Consider the following 21374-nt stretch of genomic DNA (forward strand, 5'->3'; position numbering starts at 1 on the left):
GTAGATAACTTGTATTTCGCGATGAGATTGTGAATGATCGAACTGTGTCAAATGGATATGCGCTCGAGTGTAACAGTAACTCTAAATACGACCACTTTCGCTATTAGTTTTCTTTCTGAATAAACATTATTATAATCAAATCGCAACTGTGTGGCCTTAAACATTTATGGGGCGTTAATTTAGTTCCCGATATTATTATGACTGTTATTATATTGTATGTTATATTAATTTTGTATTCCGCAAACTTTCCATCAGCCAGACAGTTTAACCAATGGTTCACAAGTGTTTAATTTAGGGCATTTAGCGCCTAGACGAGTTTGAGTCAAGACATTGCGACAAAGAGAAACAGCATGTGAGCCCGAATGTCTTTGGGATGTTAGCTCGCATCATGGAATGTCAATTGACATCTCAGGGCCGTACAGAAACATCACTTAGCCTCATCTTGAAGCAAAAAACAAATGTGCTGAGCAAGCAGTCATCCTCATGTAACAGACTACAGTCTGTACTTTGGTATCTAAATATTTGTCTGCATGACCCCACGCTCACTTTCCTGTGAAATGTTCGTGCAAACTGTGAAATAGCTCAGTTAACTCAGTGTAAAACTGTTTCCGTGACTACTTCATTATTTATTCTAAGATAGGTTGACATTCTCAGTTTCAATGTCTCATGGTACGGATATCTGAAATATGAAATCGGTATCGTTCGTCATTTGCGTGCAGGCGCCACTACAGTGCTAAGAAAATTTCGTGAGGCCATCACTCCACACATACAATGATACTAATGCCACTCACCGAAGTGTGACTGTAATTCCGAACAGAATTCAATAATATTATCAACACCCTCTTCGTTGTCTTCTGAATACCACCTCCGTGCTCCTCTCATGTCCCAATTCCACATCAAGTTCAGTGAACTACCAAACATCATGTACACTGCAAGTAATGAATTTCACGACTGCTATCTTAAGGAGAGTCCTCATGAACATCACGGATGTGCTCGCACTACCACCACTCATCCCATCACCCACTTGACCCCATCATCACACGCTGCTGCCTTTCTCAACTGTTCCCATAATTTATGGTATGAATTAGCGATTCACGACACAGTTGTATTCCTGTCTCACTTGGCTCTCGGCAACAGCGCTTGTGTTGCCTTCGGCCACGCAGATTCAATTCACTGTACTATTAATTCACGGCATAGTCTTATTCTTGCCCTACTTGGTTGTTGGTGATGCTTCTGCCTCGTTAGAGCACTGCTGCTGCAACAAAATAGTCCCTTGCAGTGCCCCAGCGATGTGTGTAGTGGAGTGCTGTCACAACAAGGGCAGTCTCTTGCATGATTGTGAACTGGCAACATTGACTGGCAGCCAGCGCCAGGCCGTGTACAATGGTAGACAAGTATTCGTGTTCAGTGGCCTGGCCATGCATGGTATGCCAGCCAACCTTGGTTTTGTTCTGGCGTGGCGGTCCCAGGGACTTATCCAGTAACAGTGGCCCTGTGTAGGTAGAAGACGTCATCTGAGGGAGCGGCTGTAGAGGAGCATCAAGATGGCAGCTGGATGACAACAAAGCTAGCTCCCATCTGTATATAGCCGGCCGGTGTGGCCGTGCGGTCTAGGCGCTTCAGTCTGGAACCGCGTGACCGCTCCGGTCGCAGGTTCGAATCCTGCCTCGGGCATGGATGTGTGTGATGTCCATAGGTTAGTTAGGTTTAAGTAGTTCTAAGTTATAGGGGACTGATGACCACAGATGTTAAGTCCCATAGTGCTCAGAGCCATTTGAACCCATCTGGATATAGTGATGAGGAAAGCTGTGGAGCAAAGGACAGAGGCAGCCTGGTGGACTTTGCAGACAAAGCTGATGGTGGTTTGCTGTCAACACAGGGCATCGTTCTAGTCTGGAGCAGCGGACAGTGCTTTGATTTGTAGATCCGGAAAATGCACCACAGGTGAGAATAGTGTTGTTAGCTACAGTGTGTTTTCGGCTATGGCAGTTAAAGAAAACCGTACTGGTTGTGATCAGTGAAGTCTTTTAGGGCAGCTGAGTTTGTCACAGGTGGCTAAATTCAGTTACCAAGAGACCACAGTTTTCAGTTACACCCAGGCCGCTGTAGGTTTTTATTGTTGTGGAATTAAGTGAAAATGTAGTCCCTCCTCGTTGTTGGCATTAATTGTTTGTTGTTTTCAGTTATAGGGCCGAGCTGTGTAACATGGGTTGATGTATTCCATTGCTGATTTTCACTTCTTTCAAATGTTCAAATGTGTATGAAATCTTATGGGACTTATCTGCTAAGGTCATCAGTCCCTAAGCTTACACACTACTTAACCTAAGTTATCCTAAGGACAAACACACACCCATGCCCGAGGGAGGACTCGAACCTCCGCCGGGATCAGCCGCTCAGTCCATGACTGTAGAGCCTTGTTTTCCTTTTACTGTTGTTTTGCCCTGTTTATTGTAAAGCTCGTGAAATTCAAAGAAACAGATTATATTATTGTGTGTTATGTTTGTGTTAGATATTACGTTTCCCATTTTGGTAAATTGAGCGCTGAAAACGTCACTGTGTCATCTTGTGTATGGAATCAAAATTGTTAAAAATTTAGAAACTTGTGGTAAGTTCCTATGGGACCAAACTGCTGAGGTCATCGGCCTCTAGATTTACATATTACTTAATGTAACTTAAACTAACTTACGCTGAGGACGACGTGGGGAGCACCGCGAACCGTGGCAAGGCGTCTGAGACCGCGGTGCTAGAACTGTTGACATTTGTTAATATATATGTATTTAAAATTTTGATAAGCCACTTTCCACTCATGCCATTTCTGCGCCACACCTCAGTTAAACTAACAGGGAAGTCAATTGCAGTGAATAGAAGGATCGCAACGTGAAGTTAAATAACGAACTTCTGAAACACTTATTTGACTTCATAAACGTCTTCAGAAGAGCAAATGTCTAGGAACAAGACGTACGAGAGATGTAACTATGGATTCAACCTACGGCCCACACTTGTAAACTTGTAACTTAAGTTACTACTAGCTCAAAATAAAATATCAGTAGCAAAGCAAAAAATTTCTTTACTATCCTTTGCAAACCACTACAGAAATTTCAAACAGTTACATAACAAGTTTGGTTAAAAACTTACACAAACTAAGCTGCAAAAGGGGAGTAACAGTTGTTATTGTCTTCAAGGGAAATAGCATTGGAATATTACTTGCTTAGTCTCTGAAGCTAATTTTTTAGGTTTAAGGGGCAAGTGCTGCTTTTGCATCGTACTTTGGCTGCAGAAATCGTACTTTACTGTGATGCTTCATCACTCGTAACTGCCTCTTGGATGTCAAAATTAAGTTATCCTATATAACAGTTACGACAATTTGTAATACATATGCAACATTTATTCAGTTTAATTGACGGGAACAGTTCTCCATTCATTATGATCTGGCATTTCAAAAAAATGATCAGCATCAAGATCTCCCAACTAGAATTCTTATAAGGCACACCGTTTCAACTGGACGTATGGTATGCTATGCAAATATCTGTTTTGTGTTTGTGGGAATAGTTTCATGATAAATAGCAGCTTTCACAGCTAATGAAAACATTTACAAAGCAATAAGAAAATGATCTCAAATTCAAACAGGTAACAACACTAAATGCGACTGAAATTTCCAATTTCTGAAGTGATTTTCAGAAGTTGTACGACTGCTCTAATCAATTTATGCAGCTATAAACGTAACCATAGTCTCATATTCATCACACAGAAACCTTAGCAAACGCACTATATACACTATCTGTTGTCCTTCTTCATAATGAACACCTATTTCCTGAGTATTTGTTACCACCGTAAAATTTATAACGAGTTATCATTCCGGTAATGAAAAGTCTCCAAGCGTGTTAGTTTTGGTGCTATACAAGGATGTAAAAAATTATGTGGGCAGGCGAGGTAAGCACTGAAGAAGTTTCCCACAGAATCGACGAAAAAACTAATTGGAAATAAGAAAGAACAGGATGATGTGAGGTGTGTTCAGACATCAGGAAATAACTTCCAAGATTCTGCTTGGAGCCTAAGAGAGCAAACGTTATGGGGGAAGACAAAGACTGGAAGATATACGAGGGCTATTCCGAAAGTAAGGTCCGATCGGTCACGAAATGGAAATGACTATGAAAATCCGATAAAGCTTTGCACAGATGTGTTGGGTAGTGTCTCTAGTATAACCCCAGTTAGCATCACGTCGCTCTTCTCATTTCTGAGCTCGCAGTGAGTGCGTAAAGATGTCTAGAAAATAGTGTCTGCCGCCAAGTACGGGGGCCTGGTGAGAAATTTCCCCTGAAGCTATGCAGCTAACATTACATAACTGTCGTGCTGTTTCGTCTTCAAGACAATTCTCAGCCGCATTCTGCAGGGGCAATGAAGATGCTCCTGCATCGTTTTCAAATGGAAATGTGAGATTACCCACAATACAGCCCGTAATTGTCTTCCTCTGAGTTTCAGCTCAGGTCACATGAACCGCTGGTTATGAAGACAACATTTCGGCACAAGACAACGAGCCGTAGGCCAGCGTAGAGAATTGGCGGAGAGCACTGGCGGCTGCCTTCTATAGCGAGGGTATGGGAAAGTTGGTACAACGCTACGATACACGTCTAAGTCGGGTCGGCGACTATGGAGATAAGTAGCTGCAAGGTGTATCTAACTGTTGCAAATAAAACATTTTTGATTTTTACCGTGGTTTCCATTTCGCGACCTATCGGACCTTACTTTCGGAATAGCCCTCGTACAATATAAATTAGATGATATATGGTGGGAATGTTAGTTTGAAATTGGTAAACTGAATCAAACTTGTCGAAAGTCTAATATCGTATAAAAACACTTCTCGAACGATTAAAGGTCTGTGAGAAACCCGTACTCAAACTTGCTTTTCATGGAGTGCGTCAAATATTCTCTCAAAAGCATATTACGTCAGAAACATTTGCAGGAGAATTCAGGGCCCCGTTAAATTGGAGGAAGCTACTTGCAGGTTCATGCACTGATTTAACTAGTGGCGTGCTCTCAGATGGTTCTCAAGTTAGAGTGCTATTAGGAAAGGCAAGGTATGAGTTTCAGCACGGGCTGAGGTAAAATCATGTAAGTGAAACACATATCGCTTTCTTCGCACGCGATATATTGCAGTAACAGAGCCAGATGTACAAATAGATTTCGTTTTATTAGAGCCAGAAAGGTCATTTGATACTATGTTATACTGATAAGTATGTTACGGTCACGTCGAAAAACAGAAGTTAAGTGGACCCCAAAAGTGTAGCATGAACGCTGATGCTTTCCGTGTACGTAAACGATTAATCAGATCGGGTTAGCAGCATCCTCGAAGTGTTCACTGACTATGTTATATTGATATCCAAATCAAACAATCGTTGCTTTGGATATCTTTTTTATTTTTTAAGGAAATACACAACTGGACAATATCTCCGCTTTTAGTATTCAACAGCAGCTCTCTTGAAATACGATCAAATGAAGGTAACGACCATAACAAAGAGAAGAAAACTGAAAGCACTGAATTATATGATCAGTTGTCGAACTAAGAAATGTGTAACATTATTTGAATACCTACATGTGATTTTATTAAACGATAGGAAATGCTATCAAATAAATAGTAGCGAAGGTGAATGAATTGGAGTTGTTTGGAGGTTTCGGGGAAAGTATCACGTATCTCTAAAGAAAACTGCACCAAATACACTATGGTGGCCAGCTCTTGAGTAAAGCTGCAGTGTTTCACGCCCTATTCAAGGAGACTTGGTGGAGACATTGAATGAATTCAGCTAACGGGAATTCAGAGATCATCTCAACACATCACTAGAGCTTCTATGAACGTGTGAAGTTCGAACTCGAACACGTTTCGTTGGAACAAAGGCGACATTATTGCATACACCACTTGGGAACCAGAAATCGTGGAAGACCATGTGTCATTCGCGAATATTTAATGAGAATTTGGCACAGTCATTACGACGCGTGATGAATCACAGTATGTTTTTCTTCTGTTCACACGAAATAGGAGTACGGAGGAAAGTTAATATCACTGGCACGAAATACCTTCCACCATTTTCTCTACAGTGTCTCATGACTTATATGTACGGTTATAGAAATGGGCATGCTTTAACAGTTCCGGTACACAGTTTTAGGGAGGTTCCCTTACAAGGTTAGTCTTCAGGGGAGAGAAAAAAAATCCTTTGGAGAATGATTGCACATGCAGAGGTTTGCGCAACACCGGTAGTGGTGTGGAACTTGTCTGAATGGAACCTATTCTTCAGCGAAACTAATAGACAGATCTCTGAACAGATCAGATTAAATTGTAACTGGAATAGCCTTTACTATGAAAGACACGTATGGAAGAAACGCGGAAGCGAATATTTCGCTTCTGAATAGCTTCTGGCGACCGATAGGAAGCAGCTGTCATTGATTGCCAGAAGAGGAGGAATTGCCGGAAGCTTGTGTGACAGCTACGGAAGTCGACCGTAAGTTCGCTGTCTCCGCATCATTCGGTGGGCCGAGGGAGGAAATCCGTTCCTCTTGCCGACGATGCGAAGCGGGCAAATAAACATCTTCCTACACGCTATTTATGTCTCTTGAGTTAGTGTGTTTCGAATGACGTATGTTTCAGGAAGTCTTTCTCATTCTCAACAGCTGTAACTGATGTTATGTAGTCGGATATGTAGGTACTAAAATATTTCAAAACTGTCATACTGGGATTAAAGCAAAGAGTATGTTCTGCTTTATTAATCCTGCCCTAGCATGGCACTGAGACTATACTTGACGTAAGAAATAATTAACAAATTTTATCAATTACCCTTTATCTAAATGAATGAAATCAGGGACTGTGGAGAGAATTTTAGGTTTGAATTTGAGAAACTGTAAGGAGTCATGTTTACCTGTTACGATGTTTTAGTTGAAAACTGTAGCTATTTTGTAGAAGTTGTGGCGCTGTCTTTACAGTGACTACACGTTCCACTTTGACAGTGACATTTTTAGTAACTGAGGTTAGTTAGAAGGTAATTTTTGTGAAAGAAATATTGAAAGTGAGTTTTTCGTTTCTTAGACAAGTATGTTGGTCGTGATCTAAAGTAAGGAAAAATTAGTTCCTTCGACAACTAGGCCATTAGCGATGGAGCGAAAGCACGAACAGTGGAAGGATGAGGCAAGTAGACCGTTCCAACAGTTCAGCAGTTCAGGAAAACCACGGATCTCAAGATGAAAATTTGAACCAAGGTTTTCCCGAATTGCAGTACAGTGCTTTAAGACGCTCAGTGTTACCTTTGACAAGATAAAAGTTTGCAGTGGACTAGGGGATTAATACTCAAACCCAGAGTCCTGCCTATCGAAAGCACTGTTTTGGTCGGTCAGTGAGGTGTTTGTGACGTAGCTCAAACGGTGGATCATCTAACGTGAAAAGAGGTGTCCTCGTTCGACTCTTAGCCAGTACCAGGTTGTAACAAGCCACAGATACTGAGGTGATATATCGATTATATGAATGAAAGAAAACGTGTCCCACTTCAAGCAGTGACAAGTTGCTAAATTCGTTTGAGCTTTTGACCAAATATTGTAAATCTACATCAGTATTCCAAAAGACATGTACGATGTGATGCGGAAGGTACTTCTGGTACCACACCTTCCCCCTCTTTTGCGTTCCATTCACGAATGACGCCTGGGGAAACTGATCGTCGGCAAATCTCCGCATGAAATCAAATTTCTCCAATTTTCCCGTCTTCATCACTTCGGCAGATATGGCGGCATGGATTAAAATGTTCGCCGACTTATCTTGGAACGTAAGCCCTAGAAATTTCAATAGCAAAACCTCTCCGTTATGAGCAACGACTCTCTTGAAGGTCTATCACAGGGAGCTGTTAAGCATCTCTATAACGCTCCCGCGCGCGAGTACACGATCCCATGACGAAACGCGCCGCTCTTCGTTGTATCTTCTCTATCTGTTCTGTTAATTCTAATTTGGAAGGACCCAAAATTGATGAACAGTACTCAAAAGAGTGTTTTTTAAGGCATTTCTTATGAGGACGAATTAAATTTCGTCAAGATTCTCCCAATGAATCTCATTCCAGAATCAACTTCGCCTACTATTTATTTTATGTCGTCATTCCTCTTTAGGTCCCTCCGGCATGTCCCTCCTAGGTACTTAATGGTAGGTACTACTTCCAGTGATTTGTCACCTATAGCGTAATGGAACAGTTGTGGAGCTCTTTAGTCTGCAGGTCTTGGTAACAGGGCTGGCACATATCGATTTGCGATTTTGGTTGAGCTCTGCTACGATTTCCTGAGAGCAGCACATTACATTTCAGAGTTAATCGTCGCACCGTGAGAGAGGGCACGAAACATATTAACCTCCAGAATGAGATTTTCAGTCTGCGGCGGAGTGTGCGCTGATATGAAACTTCCTGACAGATTAAAACAGAGTGCCGGACCGAGACTCGAACTCGGGACCAGGATACGAGGTACTGGCAGAAGTAAAGCTGTGAGAACGGGGCGCGAGTCGTGCTTGGGTAGCTCAGTGGTAGAGCACTTGCCCGCGAAAGGTCCCGAGTTCGAGTCTCGGTCCGGCACACAGTTTTAATCTGTCAGGAAGTTTCAGGTTAACCTCTTCAGAATCCAAACTGTAAGTACAAATTCTTCTAAATTTCGCACTAACTTCACCAAAATAATCGATAACCAACTAAACAAACGGCGTGTTTCTTATATATTGCAGTAAGAGTCAACGAAACGAAGCAGACACTCACACATTGACAACATCAATAGAAATGACTTAATACAAAAACGCACTTGAAAATGGGAATCATTTCCCGAAACGTTTCGTGCGATAAGTAAATAAAGAAAAATCGTGACTGGTAGCAAAAGATTTATTTATAAACAAACCTATTGTTTTTACAGTCGCAGGCTTTCAGAAACCATTTATAATGGACGAAATCAGAGTATTAAACATGTTCCATAATTCTGCAACAGCCTGATAACAGGAATATAGGCTTATAACAATGTGCGGCCTTTCTTGAAAATGGGAATAATTTGCGCAGTTTTTTTAGTCGCTAGGTACCCTTAATTGCTCCAGTAATCTATGATAAATTACCGCTGGAAGAGGGTGTAAGTTCTCTCGGATGATCTGTTTATAACCCACATGTATCTCGTCGGGTTCGGTTGCATTTCCACTGTCGAACAGCTTTAGTTAATTTTCTATTCTGCGGCCGACTATCTCAGTATCTGTCATTTCGGCACACCTACAAAGAGTGAAAAGAGGAGGGTATTCCGCGGCGAAGCAGTTTCTGAAGACAGAATTCAGTACTGAGGCCTTTTCTTTGTCATCTACGGTTTCTGTGCCATTATGATCAATGTGCTATTGAATCGGTGATTTCGATCCGCTTATTGACTTTACATAAGCAGTTCGGCAAAATTTTGCTTTTACATTCATTGAAAGCTCCTCGCATCGCTTTCTCATGCTCATTTTGGCTTCTTTTAGCTTCTGCTTTTCTCTTAGCCTTCAACTTCGCTTAAATCGGATGTGAAGCAACTCTCTAACACGGCTAGTGGACAACGGTATGGGTCTTTCTCATCTCTCACACCCGTGCTCGGCACGCATGTAAAGCATATTGTACGACGCGTTTGAGCTTTACCCATTTGCGCTGGACGTCTTAATCCTGAGCACTGAATGTCTGATGTTGACTGCATCAATGCTCTATAAATTCTCTCCTGTCGTTCTTGCTAACTACAAAAATATTTATACTTATTTTAATATTCCTTACAGTACTCGTCATCATGGACGGTATCGCAGCCTTATAACCATTTATTCCCTCCTGGACATTACCTGATTCGAAAACTTCGAGTTTCTTAGTCATTAGTAGGTCTAAGACATTGTCTCCAGGCGTTGGTTCTTTAAGAATCAGCTTGAAGTAATTTCCAGTTAAGACATTTAGAACAATAGCACATGAATCATTTTCTCTGACAATAGATGTAATTGCGTCACTCTCCCATTTTACAGATGGCTCGCTGAAATCTCCCGCTGTTAAAATATCATGATCTAGAAACGTAATCGTGATGTTCTTTAGTTCCTCTCTGAAGCGCCCTACCTCTACACTCTTGGTGCAGGTGGTTTATAAAAGCAGCCGATAATCATGCTTGACCCACATTTGATGCTTACCTTTACCCAGACTATTTTATATCCGTTATTAGAAATAAACTTACTAGACGCTACAGAGTTCTTTGCAGTAGCAAATATATCGCCATCACTGGCTCCTAGCTAATCCCTATTATATACGTTGCAATCTGAATTTAATATTTCTGTGTTACTCATTTTCAGTTTTAGATTACTTTCTGTTTCTAATACTTTGTGGGTGCTTCACAGATGGAACTAATTGCGGTAACTTACCGTAGATTCTTCTACAGTTTACTAGTAACATAGTAATAATTTTTCAGATGGGTATGACCGAAAGTGATCCCCTGACAGTAATATGGCTGTTCTGTCTTCGATTTCATCTTTGCCGCCAAAGCAGGGTTCCACTAACCTCCTATCCGGCAGTTGTAGTGGTAACCAACAATTTCTGGCAACAGCCACCTTATTGCTCAGTAACCTGATTTTATTTAAGGTATGACCAGATTTTCACCACATTTGGAAATGGATGAAATGGGAATTGTTTTAGTAACGACATTATTAATTTCCAAACTGATATTTTATTCTGTCGAGACCATAAAAAGTTACTCTAACCGCTTATTATATCATTAACACTCATCAACAAAAGATGATGTTTCGATGTAGTCTCGACAGTAGATAACATACGTTGCGGCAGCTATTGGCGGTTAATGACTGTCGTTGATCACAGATTGGAGAAAAAAATTTGAAACTAATATTGAAACTAGTGAAGTAATGTAGTAATATCTGTTACACATAACACGCGGATGACGTTGATATGCCTGGTAATGCAGTGCGGATATCAACGCTGCAGATGTGTTTTAGGGGACAGATACTTCTGCGTCCGACGATCAGTACCCTCGCTCTGGGGGGTAGTAGGAATGGAAAGCAAGTATTTTGTGTGTGTGCGTGGTTGGGCGAGTGGGAGTGAAGGGAAATTGAAGAACGAAGCGGATAGGCCGCAATGTCTGGTGACATAGGGGATTGTAAGGTTCTAGAAAACTCATGTGCAAGTGGTGAAAACTCGACTAGGTAAGGGTTGGGATTGGTCTTTACTAATTCGAAAGTATGTGAGATATTGGAGCCTTGATGTAGAGAGAGGGTAAGGGGACTAGGAATGTAGTTGGTTTGATGGATGGCACTCAGTACTGAGTTCTGGGTAAAAAGGGGTTATTCAAAGCTACCTTGGCTGAAGAACGGAAAAAATTGGAAAATTGTGGTAAGGTCTTATGGGACCAAGTAACTCACTCTAAGGACAGCACACACACCCATACCCGAGGGACGACTCGAACCTCCGATGGGGAGAGCCGCGCGGACCGTGACAACTTAAGTACGGTGTGCTGTGTTGAGGAAGGGAGGTAGCGTAACAGAGACGGAAACGACTTAAGTGACAACGGGGTATTATATGATAGATAGTCCGATGCTTAGTCCATCACCAATATTTAATTAGATGCCACATGCGCCAAACCTGTCGCTGCCTCACGGAAGACGAATCATAGGCCGCTTTTAGCTGAAAGTTGCCTTGCTTACTTAATGTGATTACCATGAAGGCAAAACAAAAAAACAAAAAGAACCATCTCAAATAAATATACAAGGGCAGTTCAATAAGCAATGCAACACATTTTTTTCTGAAACAGGGGTTATTTTATTCAGCATTGAAATACACCAGGTTATTTCCCAATCTTTTAGCTACACAACGCTATTTTTCAACGTAATCTCCATTCAATGCTACGGCCTTACGCCACCTTGAAATGAGGGCCTGTATGCCTACACGGTACCATTCCACTGGTCGATGTCGGAGCCAACGTCGTACTGCATCAATAACTTCTTCATCATCCGCGTAGTGCGTCCCACTGATTGCGTCCTTCATTGGACCAAACATATGGAAATCCGACGGTGCGAGATCGGTGCTGTAGGGTGCATGAGGAAGAACAGTCCACTGAAGTTTTGTGAGCTCCTCTCGGGTGCGAAGACTTGTGTGAGGTCTTGCGTTGTCATGAAGAAGGAGAAGTTCGTTCTGATTTTTGTGCCTACAAACACGCTGAAGTCGTTTCTTCAATTTCTGAAGAGTAGCACAATACACTTCAGAGTTGATCGTTTGACCATGGGGAAGGACATCGAACAGAATAACCCCTTCAGCGTCCCAAAAGACTGTAACCATGACTTTACCGGCTGAGGGTATGGCTTTAAACTTTTTCTTGGTAGGGGAGTGGGTGTGGCGCCACTCCATTGATTGCCGTTTTGTTTCAGGTTCGAAGTGATGAACCCATGTTTCATCGCCTGTAACAATCTTTGACAAGAAATTGTCACCCTCAGCCACATGACGAGCAAGCAATTCCGCACAGATGGTTCTCCTTTGCTCTTTATGGTGTTCGGTTAGACAACGAGGGACCCAGCGGGAACAAAACTTTGAATATCCCAACTGGTGAACAATTGTGACAGCACTACCAACAGAGATGTCAAGTTGAGCACTGAGTTGTTTGATGGTGATCCGTCGATCATCTCGAACGAGTGTGTTCGCACACTCCGCCATTGCAGGAGTCACAGCTGTGCACGGCCGGACCGCACGCGGGAGATCAGACAGTCTTGCTTGACCTTGCGGCGATGATGACACACGCTTTTCCCAACGACTCACCGTGCTTTTGTCCACTGCCAGATCACCGTAGACATTCTGCAAGCACCTATGAATATCTGAGATGCCCTGGTTTTCCGCCAAAAGAAACTCGATCACTGCCCGTTGTTTGCAACGCACATCCGTTACAGACGCCACTTTAACAGCTCCGTACAGCGCTGCGACCTGTCGGAAGTCAATGAAACTATACGAGACGAAGCGGGAATGTTTGAAAATATTCCACAAGAAATTTCCGGTTTTTTCAACCAAAATTGGCCGAGAAAAAAAATGTGTTGCATTACTTATTGAACTGCCCTCGTAATAGGTGTACTGCAATGGTAAGAAGAAATTTTGTCGACCAGACAATGCTAGATATCAAATCTCTTGTTATGTATTTAAGCAGATAGAAGCGACGAATGAAAATGTGCACTAAGGCCGCGATTTGAACCTGGGACTCATGCTCACCAGGCAGATGTGGTAACCACTATGAAAGGTGTAACACAGTAGCTTTTAATACCTTCATAGACTACCCTGGCAGGTGTCCAAAGCTGATGTGCGAGGGTGGTGTAGTGGCTAGCAGCAGTGCCTACTGAGCAGCGTACACGGGTTCGAATCCCAGTATTGCTAAAAACTTTCATTCGTTGGTTCGGTCTCCACATGTGTGCTATAGATGTTTGAGACTTGAGAAGGTACCTGGAACCATAGAGTTTCATTTCATTAAAGCTATTACTACGAATTTTCTTTCAAGTTAATACACTATATGCAGCAGTTTTCCACTGTGTAAATGCCGTACTAACAAACAAGCAAACAAAGTAACAAATTTATTGGAATTCTGTACGGCACGAAAAACACGATCCCGCGCCTGATACATCCTGTTAATTGCACTAAAAATGTTTTCAAACTAAAAGAATAAGGGTATCAACTGCCAATCATGTCTCGGCATTAGCCCATGGCTGGTTCTGGAAGTTCCGTGCTTCTATGTATTGATCACGAAGACCTCGTGAAGGGCGCTGCATTTGTTGGTGGGTCAAAAGAGCTGAAAGGCTCCGCAAGCGACCGCAATCAAAGTGGCCGCGTGCTCGAGGCCGCGCGCCGGTGTCAGCGTCTTAATACAGGGTGTTTGTTCAGTGCCGACCTCGCCTCGGGACCGTTTGTCACGATCGTGACACACGTCGGCGACCGCCATTACTCAGGATTAGTCCGCAGCGAGGGAGTGACGGCACGGCCCACGATCCAAAGCCCACGTAGCCCTGGCGTTACGATAAGCAGATGAAGACCGACACGGGGCTTTCAGATAGCGGGGCGGCAGCGACTTCTGTAGAGGCGACATCTATCGCAACATTCGAGCAGGAATTTCGGACTGCCGTATTGTAATGTGTTCCATAGTTCCTGGTATCAACGAACGTGAAGCGTGAGCCGACGTCTTACCAAGTGGTTGTGAGATGTTTCGTCTTCAAAAGCGAATTACCTCAATTAATTTGTTGTTTAAGATTTCTACTATGCCAGTTTTTCCTTTTCCATTACGTGCATTTGAAAACCATGTCTGCAGTGACAGACACCAAGCGGGAAACTTCAGTCGGTTGTTCTGTAGCTGATTCCACCATACGGGTCACGCGCGCTGCTTGCTCTTGATTTTGATCATGTATTTTATTTTTCGAAGCTGTCAATTTTGGCACAATAATTGTGATATTTTTTATAGCATCATATTACCCTACAATGATGTCACTCTGTTTCTCATGTCGTCTGATAGTGATCATTTCTGATCGGAACTGGTTATCAAACAGAATATAAAAATCTCTTCCTCTCAAATACTCATATAAGTACTACCCTCTTAACCATCTAATGTCGACAACAACGCTCCAATTGGTAACTTTTTATTTTAAAATTTTTGTCTGCAGATTGTATAACCGGTCTGATCCTCTCTTTCCGTGGCTAACATTTTTTCAAAATTGAGCCGGCCGAAGTGGCCGTGCGGTTCTAAGCGCTGCAGTTTGGAACCGCGAGACCGCTACGGTCGCAGGTTCGAATCCTGCCTCGGGCATGGATGTGTGTACTGTCCTTAGGTTAGCTAGGTTTAACTAGTTCTAAGTTCTAGGGGACTAATGACCTCAGAAGTTGAGTCCCATAGTGCTCAGAGTCATTTTTTTTTCAAAATTGAAGTTGCGTTATAATGTTTCAACGGCGGAAAACTCTTTTTAGTTAACGCAGCTGTTGAACCAAAGCTGAACTAGGTTTCGCTTTTATAAACTTATCGCTTTTAATTTGGCACGATATGTGTAGGGTGTCCCAGGAGGAATGTTCAATATTTACGGATATGAAAGGAAAGTTCATTCAAAGCAGAAAACTCCGATAAACATGAGCTATAAAATGCCTGCGTTAAGAGCTAAGAGCACTTTCTCATCTTCGTTACAGTGAAACTAATCTCTTCCACTGCAAGCTCTTTGCTTTCGATATTTTGAGATGTGACAGTATGGACCAAAACAAACAACTGATTTCCACTGAACATCGGCTCCAAAATGCGTGATTTAATAGCACAGCACTTCTTCATCGTCGCTACTGTGAAACACATCTCTTCTACTGAACAAGTGCCCGTAGCTCTTAAGTATGCATTTTAGAGCCCGTATTTACTGGACATTAGTTTCTTGTTTTGGTCCATACCACCTCCTCTCAAAATACGGAAAGCAAAAAGCTTGCAGTAGAAGTGTTTCACATCAAAGATCAATATGTACTCATAGCTCTTGAGGGATACATTTTAGAACCCATATTTACTAGAACTTTTTGCTTTGAATGATCGTTCCTGCCACATTCCTGAATTCTGACCATTACTCCTGGGACACCGTTTATAATTTAGATGCCTTGCGTCTAGACAGTGTGAGCATGGTTAGAAAAGGAGGGGACAAAATGACATAGGAGGACCATTTTCTATTCTTTAGCGGAGTATATGCTGCCATGAAAATTTATGACCATTTGCTACGAGCGTTTCACAGTCGAAAATTTGGTACACCTTCCTCATTTTAAAGGTAAATCACAGTTTCTGTTACAAATTTATGTAAGTGCGACTGATACACCTTACATTGCATCGCATAAATAAGAAATTTCAGTCGGCCTGGATATAACACAGCATTTCTGCTTGCTTTCTTAGGTTGGTATTTTACATACTGTGGACGCTAAAGCCAGTTTTCTGTGCGTGGGAGTGGTCCCCAGCTCGGATATCGTTGGTCGCGCTTTCTGTAATTCTTCTAAATGGGCTACGGTTGGCGTTTACTATGTTTGCTTATGGGCGAGTTGTTTTCCTTTAAGTGTAGATGTTTTCCAGGTCTTGTCGAAAATAAACTTTTGAAGAATCCTCACAGATGGCAGCTCTTTGCCAAGGAACGCTATCAGTGGGAGCAGAAAGCGGACGATGGATGTTTTAAGGTGCCCTTGTTTATGGTTAACTTGAAAGACGTCAAAATGTCTGCCGAACTTTGCCCTGATTAAATGTCCATATGCGTCTGCCTTTGGTGACCGATAAAAGTACTATTATAGTGCTACATGACCTTATTTTATGAATGACATAATACAGGCAACAATATTTTGCGCAGTGGTTAAACGGAGGACAGGGAATTTTTAGTTGATTTTAATGACTACGTTCGCTAGCAGAAGAACTACCATTTGATATAGGAAAAGTCTGATGTGTTCTGCGTTATAGATAAAACATGTGCACTGAGCACGCTTGACTCATAAATGTGATTCCAAGTATCTTTCTATAAGAACCTGAAAATAACGAATATTTGAAGAACTCGACGAAAACCTACCTTCTTGAACCTACAAAAACATTACTATTACTAACAATACTACAAAATATCTCACGCTGACTGTATGTTTGCTGCTCGAAAAAAATAAGTCTTTTTGAGACTGTAACTACACTCCTGGAAATTGAAATAAGAACACCGTGAATTCATTGTCCCAGGAAGGGGAAACTTTATTGACACATTCCTGGGGTCAGATACATCACATGATCACACTGACAGAACCACAGGCACATAGACACAGGCAACAGAGCATGCACAATGTCGGCACTAGTACAGTGTATATCCACCTTTCGCAGCAATGCAGGCTGCTATTCTCCCATGGAGACGATCGTAGAGATGCTGGATGTAGTCCTGTGGAACGGCTTGCCATGCCATTTCCACCTGGCGCCTCAGTTGGACCAGCGTTCGTGCTGGACGTGCAGACCGCGTGAGACGACGCTTCATCCAGTCCCAAACATGCTCAATGGGGGACAGATCCGGAGATCTTGCTGGCCAGGGTAGTTGACTTACACCTTCTAGAGCACGTTGGGTGGCACGGGATACATGCGGACGTGCATTGTCCTGTTGGAACAGCAAGTTCCCTTGCCGGTCTAGGAATGGTAGAACGATGGGTTCGATGACGGTTTGGATGTACCGTGCACTATTCAGTGTCCCCTCGACGATCACCAGTGGTGTACGGCCAGTGTAGGAGATCGCTCCCCACACCATGATGCCGGGTGTTGGCCCTGTGTGCCTCGGTCGTATGCAGTCCTGATTGTGGCGCTCACCTGCACGGCGCCAAACACGCATACGCCCATCATTGGCACCAAGGCAGAAGCGACTCTCATCGCTGAAGACAACACGTCTCCATTCGTCCCTCCATTCACGCCTGTCGCGACACCACTGGAGGCGGGCTGCACGATGTTGGGGCGTGAGCGGAAGACGGCCTAACGGTGTGCGGGACGGTAGCCCAGCTTCATGGAGACGGTTGCGAATGGTCCTCGCCGATACCCCAGGAGCAACAGTGTCCCTAATTTGCTGGGAAGTGGCGGTGCGGTCCCCTACGGCACTGCGTAGGATCCTACGGTCTTGGCGTGCATCCGTGCGTCGCTGCGGTCCGGTCCCAGGTCGACGGGCACGTGCACCTTCCGCCGACCACTGGCGACAACATCGATGTACTGTGGAGACCTCACGCCCCACGTGTTGAGCAATTCGGCGGTACGTCCACCCGGCCTCCCGCATGCCCACTATACGCCCTCGCTCAAAGTCCGTCAACTGCACATACGGTTCACGTCCACGCTGTCGCGGCATGCTACCAGTGTTAAAGACTGCGATGGAGCTCCGTATGCCACGGCAAACTGGCTGACACTGACGGCGGCGGTGCACAAATGCTGCGCAGCTAGCGCCATTCGACGGCCAACACCGCGGTTCCTTGTGTGTCCGCTGTGCCGTGCGTGTGATCATTGCTTGTACAGCCCTCTCGCAGTGTCCAGAGCAAGTATGGTGCGTCTGACACACCGGTGTCAATGTGTTCTTTTTTCCATTTCCAGGAGTGTATGTTTAATGCAGAGGATCACAGTAGGATCCGCGTTACTGAATAATTCATAAAATCTGGCCGCATGGGTTCTTGAAAAGGGCTTTTACGTACGTATATATTCCGTAAATATAGGAAGGTCTCGTGTTACTTCATAAGTATTGGAACCGAAAAGTTCAGTCATGCCATACGAAGGAACACAATCCATGTAGAAGAACCACACTGTGGCTATATCACGGCAATACAAAGACATCGGTTACGGAACATTCACGAAGCCCCACAAAATGCAGTAAATCATTAGGTGAATGAAGAAAGGATTTTATGAGACAAATATCCAGCATGATGAAACAGATTTAACCCACAATAACTGAAACTGTATGCTCCACCATGTTACTCATAATGGCTCAGTACAGAAGTGTGCATCTAGCTCAACATGGCATAGCAAGCTACGTATTATCACCTAATATTACCTTATCTTCCACTGGTCATGCGCAGGGAGCTGCAGCTCACAGTTCTCTACAAGTTTCAGCATACAAACCCAGATTGTAAGCATCAACCACTCTCTTTCTCTATCAATGTACATTAGAACAGCTGCAGTTCCTCCGTACAACCACACCACAGCACAGGCCAGCATGGAAGAGAACTCCCTAGAACCTTTCATTCCTTCCGCAAAAACACAGGCCATGCTTCTCTCACTGGCCGAGTTAAATGCTTATTGGCCGAGTCACCGCTCGCCTCAGAGAGCGTCGTTAAAGTAAATCACCGCAGTTGAGCCAGAACTGGCTACTCCACCAATGGAGACAGGTTATCATAAAGAAAAACGCTCACAAGTTCACGGATGCGTAGAACGTGACAAATTAGAATATAACAATTCTAACAGGTAACCGTCAAAGTGACTGATTCCTGTTCATGAGGATGCTTGGCTCAAACGGCTATATGTTAAATTCCGTGGAAATGCTGGGAGCTTCCGAAATCGGGGAATATGTCGGGCAGCCTTCGGGGGTATAGGAAGGGTAGACGTAATGTTTCGCGATTGTTGAATGTACAACGATGGGAGTTAGTAGTAGAGCACTTACCTAACTGAAGGTATGGTTTAGTGAACGAGGCAGACGTGGATAGGTGTGATACCACACAACAAATTCCACTCGATACTGCAAGGATTTGAACTGTGCTGTAACCGTGTTTGTGAATGTAGACGATGGTGTAGTGATGGTTAGCGATGTTCATTTTGCAATCTAGTGCTCGAGAGTCTGTCGAAGGCAGATGGATTTCTAAGGGTCATATTTTAATGGTAAAGGAGTAGTGAGAATTTTAACTATGAATCGAGGGTCAAAGTGGAGCTAGCGACCCTTATTTATGCTGAGCTAAGAATATGTCACCACTGAGGATTAATCCGGATCCGCCAAAAAAGTTTGTGAATAAATACATGTTACAATTCATTTGACCGGTTTCGAGGGCCGCAATCGATACATGAAACCATGCGAGGTGCCGGGGCTAGCAGTGTATTTAACACTAAATTCTAGCATCTACATATGTAAATGATGCTCTAAGCCCCCCCTTTTCTAACTCCGACTTTTGCTGTTGCACAAGGATTAAAAAATATACGCGAACTGACTGTAATCAACCCTGCAAGTGGAGTAGAAAAGAGTTTGGCACCTGCAATAATTTAATTTGATAAATAAGTTAAATAAAGGAAGGTTTCATAAACATAGTGAGAAATGATGGGTTGCTCTACCGATTAACAGAATGAAAGTTCTGTCCAAAATAACAATATGATTTATTAAGACTAAACACAAAATAATAAGCAAAATCACATGAATTCTAATTTGTAATACATCAAATTGACTCAAATTGGACACACATACAAACACTGTAAAGGTGAAGTTGTCCCTAAACTAGATCGTGAGGTTGAAGACGAAGTGGTATGTGGAGCCAATTCCTTGCCACTCAAATCTCAAGAGAGACACACAGCTAACCCAACAGTAATTGCTGCTACTCAAGACAGAACAAAGTTAGAAAAAGACGAACAGGCGCGCTCTGCTGAGCTCTGATTATCACCTAGGAAAATCCCTATCTGCCGGTGCTGCGGACATACATTACCAAACTGTCTTCTTAACTGCCCGAAACACCATCTGGCGTCCCGCAAGCGAGGGCTGGTTGCTTCGACGTCCTCGACCGAAAGGCGACTGCCGACTCTCCACAAGAGCACCCGTACAGGCCGAACACAGAACATTCCCGCCCCCACGACAGTGGCCGTGGTTAAACGTTCCAATCAGCAACTCGAAAACCGGCGGAAATTCCACTCCATTGCCGGAGCACTACCATTCCACCAATGGAGATTCTTGGCGCCAATTTCTGTGCTGATTTTGCTACGTCACGGCGCTATGCCCTGAGCAAACCAATCACCGTTACTATTTTGCAGAAAGTGCGGGAATTTTCCCGCCACAACTGCCTGGGTACACAAGTCATTCCCACGCCTCGCTGGTAGCCCGCCAGAAAGTGTTTTCGCTAAGTTTCTCCGAAGTAACGGAACCTCTAGCCCAGCCGCTACTTCACACCCCAGCGGGCGTGTCTCTTGACAATGTCGGCGTCTGCAAAGCATTCACTCGACTGCCCCACACACGTCGGCTTAACCCGCCTGTCACCGGACCACCCGGGTGACGAGAGACGCTGCGTGGGAAGTCCGCGTGTGAAGGAATAGCAACTTCCCACCGCATGCAATTCGAGAGGAGAATCGTAAGATAGAAATATGAGAGGGGGCTCATGCCACCTCTCAACCAAACATAGAGGTGGCGCTGATCATAAGTAAAAGTGCACCTACGGTGTTATGACATATTCACAGAAGAAATATAATAAAGTCGGATCATCTGCCCAAAAAATAAATTATATACAACGGTTATTATTAGTTTCTGTGTATTATCAGAACATCAGAATAAATCACGGAATATTTTATCTAAAAGGTTTTTGCTACTGTAAACTAATGGCACAACGCTAATTACGAACAATATAAATTTTAAATTTATACGAGACAAAGAAAATTTCAGCGAACTTTAATTACGAACGAAAGAAATGAGAACCGACGCTCTTTTCGAATACTGACATACCAAGAAGCGACATTCTCCTCGAATATCAACATCTGCGTCGTCACGACACAAGCACAATGTAAGCTATCTTTATTTACGAACCAAAAGAAATGACGCACGACATTGTCATTAGCTGTCAAGATCTGACTCATGATTGGCCGTCTTCATTTCGCGTATTACTGACAAATATACGTCACGTGAATACCGTGGACATCGT

This window comes from Schistocerca nitens, chromosome 6, assembly GCF_023898315.1.
Source record: "Schistocerca nitens isolate TAMUIC-IGC-003100 chromosome 6, iqSchNite1.1, whole genome shotgun sequence".
Lineage (NCBI taxonomy): Eukaryota > Metazoa > Arthropoda > Insecta > Orthoptera > Acrididae > Schistocerca > Schistocerca nitens.